The following is a 10,628-nucleotide window of genomic DNA, read 5'->3' as shown; positions in this document are numbered from 1 at the left end:
TTTTCTGTTGCTATTTGTTTTGAATTATCGTTTACATCATCTTAGTCATTCAGATGACCTATTGCTATTTAAAACTCTTTATCCATCATGCTTAACAATTCAACATCTTTAACTTCTTTATGATAACTACTATTCTAATTCTTTTTAAAATTTTGGGATCCAGGTTAGAATACGTTCTAAGTACCCCCTTGCTTGTCATAAGAGGCGACTAAATGGGGCAGTCCTTCAGATGAGGCTGCAAAAACCGGGTCCGTGTCAAAGCAGGTGTGGCATGATAAAGATCCCTGCAAAGGCCATAAGAGCTGAGCATTGGCCTAAATTTTGAAGCACTTCACCGGCAATTATGACATCTCTATATGAGTAAAAGATTCTTGAGCGGGGCATTAAACAATATACAATCAATCTTGGAGAGAAGGGCGACATAAATTGTAAATTTCTTTCTATATCATCAGAAATGCTTAAACAAGAATTTATAGGTGGAATATATATAGTTCCCAGTACATGTACAATAGTGTCTTGTATATTAAAAACTCTACCTTGGATTTTAATCCACTGAGCATGGGTACTATCATTATCTGTTACAGATAGTTGGAATAATATGGCTTTCTGCATGGACAAAAATTTAATCTGCTCTATTGGCTGCTACAGGTTAACAAGCAATTAATTATAAGAATGAAAATAAATAACAATCATTCAAAAGTACTGATAGAGTTCACATTTCTGCACTGCACACATCTATAATCATATATGAAATACTGATTGCAGACCAAATTTAAATTAACAAAATGAAATATACAATAAAATAACCCAACTGCTTCACACATCTAAGGACAGTGCTAGTTTCAGAGACAGCGGATAATGATAGCGTTGTGTGAATACATATAAAATTGTAATCAAATCAGTATAATAGCAAGTACAACATCATTATGCAAGTATAAAACACATGTACATGCAGGATCAAGTTCTGAATGTTTTATGCCTAAAGCGGGGAGGGTAGAATAGAATAATTAACATTTATAATGAAAACGATGGTACAAAGTCTTAAAGTATGAATTATTGACTTGATTACAGGGGGCACCAAGGGACAGTGCCTTTTGACAGTCTGGTAATAAATTTATTGTACCAGACTGTTGGTCTTTTACTCACAGTAACCAAGACAACATACAAGTGTAAAACATGAAGAAGAAAGAAAACGTGTACATTCAGGGCCGTAAATTAACCTTCAATTTGGAGGAGGCAGGAAATTAGGCGGGGGTCTGGGGGCCGCTGAGCACATTTTGTGCACACTGAACACGTTTCGTGCAAAATCCTTGATTCTAGGGCCTTGTAAGATGTTACTTGACTAACTCATTCTAAAAGAAAGATTTGGAATGCTTTTTAAGGGAGGTATCATGTTCTTAGTTATTGGAAACAAAATAAATTCTAATGAACTTTAAATTTTAAATTTTTTTGGGCTCAAAAGTTGGAGGAGGCAGCTGCCTCCTCCGCCTCCATGTAATTTACGGCCCTGACATTGCAATGAGATATATACACAATACATATACATGTGTGTGTATATATATATATATATATGATCTAGTAAACCTGTTATAATATATAAAGTTTAAAAAGGTGTATAAAAAATAAAATCCATAGCAGCGTGTCAAAAAAAAAAGGTGAGGTGTCATCCGAAAACGATTGTGTCTCGAAGTCTATCGTATCTAGTTCACGGCTGAAATGGTAGTCCTAACTCTTGCACTTATAGCCTAGGCTGGGAACACCAACCGGTAAACCGAATTGATGTTATTAAACACTCAATCTAATTAAAATTTTAGATCCTTTGATCCGCTCATCTACTATCGCTACACAAGGATCAATCCTTGTGTAGCGATAGTAGATGGGCGGATCAAAGGATCTAATTTTGATTAGATTGTTATACACTGCACTTAAACCTTTGTTAGGCTTGCATCTTGTCTAAACTTATGACCCAAACGTAAAAATTCTCAACCCTGGGCTGAAAGCACTTAATCTTTGTACCCGGCTCTGATTAATAGCAATAGTCCTTGTATCCTGCATAAAATACTAATCATAGTCTATCAGTTTATATACATTTTCCGCCCAGAAAGGGGGGGGGGGGGTTGAAGGGTCCAATTAAAATGATAAAAAATAAGATAATGTGTACGTAAAACAATTCAACCACAGAGGAATGCCACCCCCGTAACCTATACACGTATCAACACTTCGCCGCAAGTTACGTCCCTTTGCGGGGTCAGCCAAAGGTCAATCGGTGAAAAACCCAGTTTTCCTTCTTTACCTTACCAAATGTAAGATGTTATTACTTTGAATTTTAGCCAATTACCAAGTTTTCATACAAGTTAATGGGTTGCCCCAATCTGGGGCATATTGTAGTTGACTGCAATTGATGGAAAAATAACAGATGTTAAAGCTACAGATAGGAAAATTACAAAGGCCAACGTAGGGAAATACGATTTTTATCCGGGAGATGGCGGACAAGGGACGTAACTTTCGCGAAGTGTTGATACGTGTATTCCACCCCTAAATCTGCCGGGATGCCACCCCCGTAACCTACGCGTGTGACTTAAGGTCATGTTTAAGAATTATTCAGAAAAATGAAGCTTTATATCCTATTGTTTTGGGTGTAGGTCATTTATTAATATTAAAAAACTAAAGACACTTTTCAAGTACCACAACATATATACGCCTCCTGTACTTTCACTTCGCATGTCAAGGGTCATATGACGTCATTTGACCAGATTATACAAGACGCAAATAGATGATCATAAATCGACACGGCGCACAGCCAGCTGTACATAAATCAATAAAAACATGGCATGATAGAAAAGAATAAGTTTCACAGAATCGAGTATTCACTGTCCAAATTGGATCATCCGCTTGCAAATAAGTTAAAAATGGCCCGCTAGATGAAAACCTACCCCTGCACTTTGTTTATTTGTGTTTTTTCTCGAGTTCAGTGTATTGTTCAAGAATATTTCAAGATTTGGACAGTGATTTCTAGATAAAGCCTTGTTCAAAGCTTTCAAATAATCTCATGGTATCACAATACATTTATTTTCCTCTTACCGCCGTCCAGTTTTATCTTCGATATGCATGTAAACACGCTATCTAATTAATATTCAAACGCAGCACTGATGTAGAATATTGATCCAAAATTAGATACTGGAAAGGGAAGTAACACGGCGGGAAAATTACAATTTATTATGTATTGTAAATATATACATGATACATGTACGCAGGACAACCAATGCATTTTAACCAAGAAACATTTACTTTAGTTTTAATCTTTTAACTCTCTCTCTATATATATATATATTGTTTATTCGCCAATCAAGGTTCCTTGGGAAAGGGGGGGGGGGGGGATGTACAGTAATGAAAATAAGAAAACAATCATTCAGAATTACTGATACTATCAGAGTTCACACTTCTGCACTGCACATATTTATAACTATATATGAAATACTGATTGCAGACAAGATTTAAATTAACAACATGATATATACAATAAAATAACCCAACTGCCTCACACGTCAGTTTCTGAGACAGTGGATAAGTCCAAGTGTGTTGTGTGAATACATATAAAATTGTAATCAAATCAGTATTATTATAGTTTAGTAAGTACAGTATGCAAGTATAAAACACATGTACATGTAGGATCCAGTTGTTCTGAATGTTTTATGCTAATGCAGAGAGGGTAGAATAGAATAATTATATAAATGAAAACAATTAATTGTATGAAGTGTTCAGTAAAGAAAGTATGAATTGTTGACTTGATTACAGGGGGCACCAAGGGACAGTGCCTGTTAACAGTCTGGTAATAAATTTATTGTACCGGACTGTTGGTCTTATACGCCCAGTAACCAAGACAGTTATATTTATGTTCCCCAAACAAAGTTTGGGAACATATTGTTTTTACTCTGTTTCTTATTATTATTATTATTATTATTATTATTATTATTATTATTCTTTTTCTCCGGTACTTTTTTGTCCGGTAGTGTTCTCAGAAACTACAAAAGGGATCGATATGAAACTTTCCAGGATGATAGTATAGCGTTTGTAGATGTGCATAGTGATAGTCATTTTGTTTACACGTGCATGCACGCGCGCGCACGTGCATTGCAATTTTGGTACAAAAAATGGAAAATCAGAATATTGAAGGAAGCGATATAAAACCTAAATAGGATGATAGTATATCATTTGTACATATGAAAAATAATAGTTATTTTGCCAGCACGCGCACGCATGCGCGTGCACGCGCATTACAAAATTTGTACGCTAACTTTGGAATCAGTCTAACTTTTTTGTTGTTCATTGAAATGGCTTGAAATTCATATCTTAGGTAGATATTGAGACCCTTAACTGATTTACATGGTCAAAATTACCAATTTCCACGCGCATGCACGTGCGCTTCATTTTGATTGGATAATGCTAAAACGTTTGTAACTATCTTATTTATGAAGCGAATGAGATGATATTCACAGCATATGTAGACAATATGTGTATCTATATGTTGGTGTAACAAAAAATGCCAACGCACACGCGCATGCGCGTGCAACGTTTTTTAAATGTTCAATTTTTAAAGGACGATAACGTTTTTGTTTTTCATCAAATTCTATTCATATTAGGGGTTTAGATGTATCTTGGTACTCCTTACAAATTGCTGTGGTTAAAATTACTGCTCAGTACGTGCATGCACGTGTGCTGATTTCTGATTGGACGATTTTAAAATCGCTATAACTTCCTTATATTTGGTGGAAACGTTATGAAATTCATAATGTGGGTATATGATACAAATGCCTGTTGAACAACATCAACAAAAATTTGGAATCATACACGCGTGCGCGTGTATGCACGTGCAACGCTTTCTTTCATTTCTTGGTACTGAAATGATCATATTGAACGTACTACATGTAATTAAAGGCTAAAATAAAATGATTTTTTCCTATAGATTCACAAGGACATCACTTTTTAATTGGGGGAGGTTTGGGGAACATCTGTAACGGTCCCCGTTACAATTAGAACTAGTTAACAACTAATTTCAGAGACATTTTAAACTCTAGTTTGTATTCAAATATTGTACGTTTGTAACGACATAATGATAACGGAGCGGATAAAAGATCTGTTTACAATCAGATTATTTAAATTCCAATCTTAAACCTCATGAATGAATGAGTCTGATTACCCCCCCCCCCCTTTTTTTTCCCCTATCGTCGTCAGGGACCATTATAAGGGAGCTGGTTTTAATCAGACTACACACATAAATATACATGCACTATCTACCCTCTATCTAGGCCTAAAACGAAATAATTCCTTCAATGTGAATGTGTTAAACAAACAAGTGTGTAATATATGTATTACATATATTCAAAAAATATTTCTTCGCTTTGGTATGAATACAACACACCAGTATCTATATATTTTTTTGAAAATTCAATCTGATGCAAAGAAGTATGCATTTAATTTCACAGAGATCGGTGCGGTGTTGAATTATCTGCATTACCTCGAACACATCATACGTGATGGCCATTAGTACAGCAAGTTCTTATATTTCTGAGCTTAATAACAGATCGAACTCAGTGCGTAATTTGTAACTGACGATTCGCGGTGAAAATCATGCGCTGATCCAGGAATATAGTCTCGGGTGTCAATCCCTGCATTGGGGGGGGGGGGGGGGGGGGGGTCTAAACAAGGTTACAAACATGCAGTATCTACTAAATAGATGTAGAATATATACAAAAATATGATACACTACATGTATGTTTTCATGAAACACTGTTGAAGGGTGGTTGTCTATATCTGGACCCATGCTGCTCTTGCAATGAAACACAGTTTAGGGAAGGGGATAACTTAATTTGATAGTTTTAAAAACGATTAAAATGTCATGGAGTTATTACTTTTCAAATTGAGTGGGTTTGGGTAGGAGTCTGGACCCATGCAGCATCTGCTCTTGCATTGAAACATACACAATGAGGTGGGGGAGGGGGGGTATATGTATCTTGTTCTGCAATGAATATTTGTATTATATCACTGTGTATATAAAAAAAATCTGTGAGAATACTTAACGACTCGAGTTGGATTTCTTTTAGAAATAGTTTAAGGTGACAACTTGAAAATTAAAATTGCTTTCAACAAAATATGTATCTAGAATACAGCCATCATACAAGCTACTGGAAAACCAGAAGTGACACATACTCCTCCACTACTTGGGGAGAGGGTATATTTTCCCAGTTTTAAGAAATATTCTTAATTCATTATTGAAAATAAAGATAAGTGGCTGCAGTGTGTAAAATATCTAGTTCACCAAATGAGTGTCAATCGTTTTACTTCATATGACACCCCCCCCCCCCCCCCCCCCCCCCCTTCACTCTCAAATGCTTTTTATCACTTGACCATGAAAATGTAGAAAGATTAAAATTTGAAGTACTCAGTCAATGCAAAGTAATTCAAAGTGAATTTCAATTAAGTTTCAATAAAACTATTTCTCATTTTGTTTTGTGTTTAATTGAAAACATTCATAGAACACAAGATTAGATGCTTTTTCAGCAGTCATTTTCTTCATATTAAAACTTGACAGTTTACTAAAGTTCATAAGCACAAATGTAGATGACAATTCACATCACTGAATGCAATCAGTGGATATCCTGGTTTGACCACTATGTACAGCGTAGTGACCAGCTGATGGAGATGAATATTATCTACTGGAGTCAATACGGCTGTCATCTGTGGGTACTAAATGGAAAAAAGATGAAAGTTGCCAGTCAAAAATATTTAAAACACAATACTGTAGGTCTAAGTGTTCAAGTTTATATGTGCATTATAACATAAAAACATTCAAATTTCATACCATACAGCAATATCAAAACATGCTTCATATGAATTTTCTCTTATTTATCATTTTAAAGAAATTAATATTGACTAGATGTAAATAATGCCTATATTTATGTATATCCAGTGCCTGATTGGATTATTTAAAGTTTGTAAAAATTACCTTGTATGTACATTTGTGGTCACTGGTCTAGAGATGTGGAAAATTGGAAATATCATGCTCTTTGAAAAGTTCACATTCTTGTTGGTATCATGCACATCTGTAAATAGCATTATCTCATTTTATAAATACATATGCCGCAAATATTCAATGTATTAAAGAAGGGTCTCAAATACACATAAAAAATGTTGGCAATCAGTATGCATTCAGGGTCTTTTATTTTTCTTCCATTTATTCAAACTGTAATGTAAGCGAAAATATCCCAAGTTTATTTTTTTTCTAGTATGTCACTTGATAAAATTAAATGTGACTGTAAATCTAGAGCATCAAAATTAATGTAGTTACACGTGCATTTGTACAAGATATTACCACAGATACCTGATGCACTGCTACTAGCCCCCCCCCCCCCCCCCCCCCCCATTTTTGAAAATATTTTTTGCAGCGATAAATCTGAAATGTGTTGATTCCCGGTCTAACTCATTTCTTTTTCGATTTTTAAAGTACTGTAATCGTTTCACACTTTTTGTAAGCTTTAGAGATTGGCCTTGCCCGGGAATAAAAAAAATGAGCACAAATTTTGTAATAAATTATTGGTTGCTAATGTTATACATGCAATACTAAATTATATAAACAGTTTGACGTCATATGTACATGCCAAATATATATAAACGTCTTTACAAATATGCATATGAACTGTTAGTATTTAGTTTGTCATCATTATACATATCTCATCATTGTGTAACATGATTGTATGCCAACATGCTTGGTGGATCAATAAATAAATTAAATCATACCGGTAGAAGCTTACAAAAAGCGCGAAACGATTACTTGAATAGAAAGAAGGATGAGATAGACAGGGAATTTACTTATTTCAGAGAAATTATAGCAAGAAAAAAAAAATCAAAAGAAAGGGGGGGGGGTAAGTACATGTAATATCCATACTTTAGGTGCCTGTGGATTTTACTGCCTAGATACCCGCCTGTACTCATGTAAATCATGTTTATATAAACAAACAACAACTGGTACCATTTGAGCATCATTCATAAAGATTCTAAGATTTTTCTTAGATTTCCTACTTAAGTACTAAAAAAATTCTTAGCTAAGAAAAATACTTAAGTATCAATTCATAAAAAAGTTAAGCACTGTTCTTAGCTAAGTACAGTTCTTAGTAATTTAGAAAACTTAAGTTGAGTCACCCTAGCAACGCATAGTATTTCCCAAACTAAAGGTGGAACTCTTGTGCGATGGAGGTCGTATTTTTAACATGTTTTACGTCACATCTGTCAAATTTCGCAGACGTAAACATGGAAAGCCACAAACTCAAACGAAAGCCAAACTGGGAAGCCCGCGATTGCGTGAAAAGACTCTTGGTTTCTTCTAATCTCTGCTGCGCTAGATGGAAATTGTACAAACCGACTGATCATAAGAGGGGAGGTAAGGCTTGCCAGTGTTACGGTAATGGCCCGTGAGACAGTTGGCTGAGAAACACCCATGTCATCGCCGTTGCACAGCTGCATTTTGCCCGTAGCTAGAAACCTCAAAGTAAGAAGAACTTTCTGAAGAGAGGATAATGCCATATTACGCCGAGAGCCACTAGATATTTGATCACGAATAAGTGATTCCACAAAAAGGATTCCACCTGAATCAAGCCGAAAACGTTCGATAAGTTCACGATCACTGTACTGCTGTAAACAGTCTTTTCTCTCTCTAAAATTCCTTCTGTGAACTATGTTGGCAGCCATTTTATTTGTGAACTTAAGAAATTCTGAAAACTTAAGTCTGCTACAGACTACACTTACTTTTAAGAATTGTTTAAGAATTTTCTAAGAATTAAGTTGTTTTATGAATAAAACTTAAGATAAATACTCATTCTTAGCGTTACTTAAGTATTTTTTATTGATTTAAGAAATTTCTTATACTTAAGCATAACTTAAACATCTTTATGAATCCCGGCCCAGTTCTCTAACATATAGGCCTGTTTTGCGTGTGTGCACCTAATATGCTACACATCGGCTACGTGTGCAGTATGTAAACATAGAATATCAAACTATGTATATACTACCTCTAAAGTATTGAGTCAATGTATAAAACACAGTAAATGTTGTCTACTTTCATTGTTGACAACTTTGGTTTCAGGTATTCATACATCATTATTTCAATTACAAGAATTTACCTTGATTTTTCCGATTTCAAAGTTGTACAGCTGACATCTTCTGAACGTCGCGTCGTCTTTGCCATGTGCCTAGTAAGCGCATTTTAGACGCTGATTCCAACCATACGACAAACTTCACCGGGGTATTTCTCATCATAATGCCTTGTGATGTGTTGTCAAATCAGGGAAATTTTACTTATTTTAAGTGTAGAATAAAGGCAATATTCCGATATATTTTTATATGATCCTAAAATTAGAGTTTGTGTATGTGTATCCAAATATGGATTGATCAAGGCGGAGCAACTGTCATGACGTATCAGCTCATTATGATCTCATTATCATACCGAGTTCATTCGTTACCTTAAGTGTCCTGCGTATTTCACCCCTAAATCTGCCGGGATGCCACCCCCGTAACCTATTCCACCCCTAAATCTGCCGGGATGCCACCCACGTAACCTATTCCACCCCTAAATCTGCCGGGATGCCACCCCGTAACCTATTCCACCCCTAAATCTGCCGGGATGCCACCCCCGTAACCTATTTCACCCCTAAATCTGCCGGGATTCCACCCCCGTAACCTATTCCACCCCTAAATCCGCCATTGTACCCTTGGTACTCAAATAAGGACCTTAAAATTACAGTGCTGAAAAAAAATATATGTTTTGTCATTTTTTATCTCGAGTTCAATACCCATTCCAAAAACTCGGGTGACCCTATTTTTCATATCCTTTATAGTATTCATTATTTAATAAAAGACGATAAGTCCTGTATGAAATATAGCATCATTTTGGGTTAAAAATATCTTAATTATTTGTCAAATGTGAGTTTATATACTCATGAAAATTGGAAAAAAAAATTTATTATTGTTTTGAGGAAAATTGAAAACGCGTGATTCTTTTAAATCTTTTATCTTTATTCATTTATTTTACACAATATTATAAAAAAAATATTAAACGCTTAGAATTTTTAAACGAAAATGAATTGAAATTCGGTAATTTTTAAGTTTTTGCGGGTTGAAATAGTGTCATTCCTGCAACTGCTGTTGAAATTTAAAAATAACGATAACCCCAAAAAAAAAAGGGGGGGGCTGTTGACATTCTGTTCCGGTGGTTTCTCCTTTCTAATTTTGAGAAGCACTTTAGAACATTAGTAACCAAAGATATTGCTATAAAAAGGGCTACTCTCCTAAAAAGTAATTCACAAGAAATTAGCCTTCCAGTACATAACCTTGACGTTTGCATTCCTTCTTGAGGAACAATCGTAATGACGGCCATTTCCTCATGAATGCGGTACACTTGTAAACAATGCGCGTAGAAATCTTGACAGATGATTAAAGAGAAATCAGCCAAACAAAAGTTCATGATATACTCATGTATTTTCGAAAATGGAATTTATTTTTTAGATATATGTAATAGCGTTTGGCTATTATCATGTAATAATCGTGCAGTAACGTTTAATTGAAAACGTGAACTGTGG

General features: G+C 35.1%; 1 long non-coding RNA gene across 1 annotated transcript; it reads right to left on the bottom strand.

Moving 5' to 3' along the window:
• Nucleotides 1-6,493: 6,493 nt before the first annotated feature.
• LOC130047951 (uncharacterized) lies at nt 6,494-9,517 on the bottom strand. Its single transcript, XR_008796769.1, has 3 exons — nt 9,174-9,517; nt 7,004-7,100; nt 6,494-6,744 (listed from the first exon to the last, which is right to left on the bottom strand). It is a non-coding gene; the product is annotated as an uncharacterized LOC130047951 (long non-coding RNA).
• Nucleotides 9,518-10,628: the final 1,111 nt, after the last annotated feature.

This window comes from Ostrea edulis, chromosome 7 (assembly GCF_947568905.1).
Source record: "Ostrea edulis chromosome 7, xbOstEdul1.1, whole genome shotgun sequence".
Taxonomy (NCBI): Eukaryota; Metazoa; Mollusca; class Bivalvia; order Ostreida; family Ostreidae; genus Ostrea; species Ostrea edulis.
This window is presented reverse-complemented; position numbering and strand designations above follow the sequence as displayed.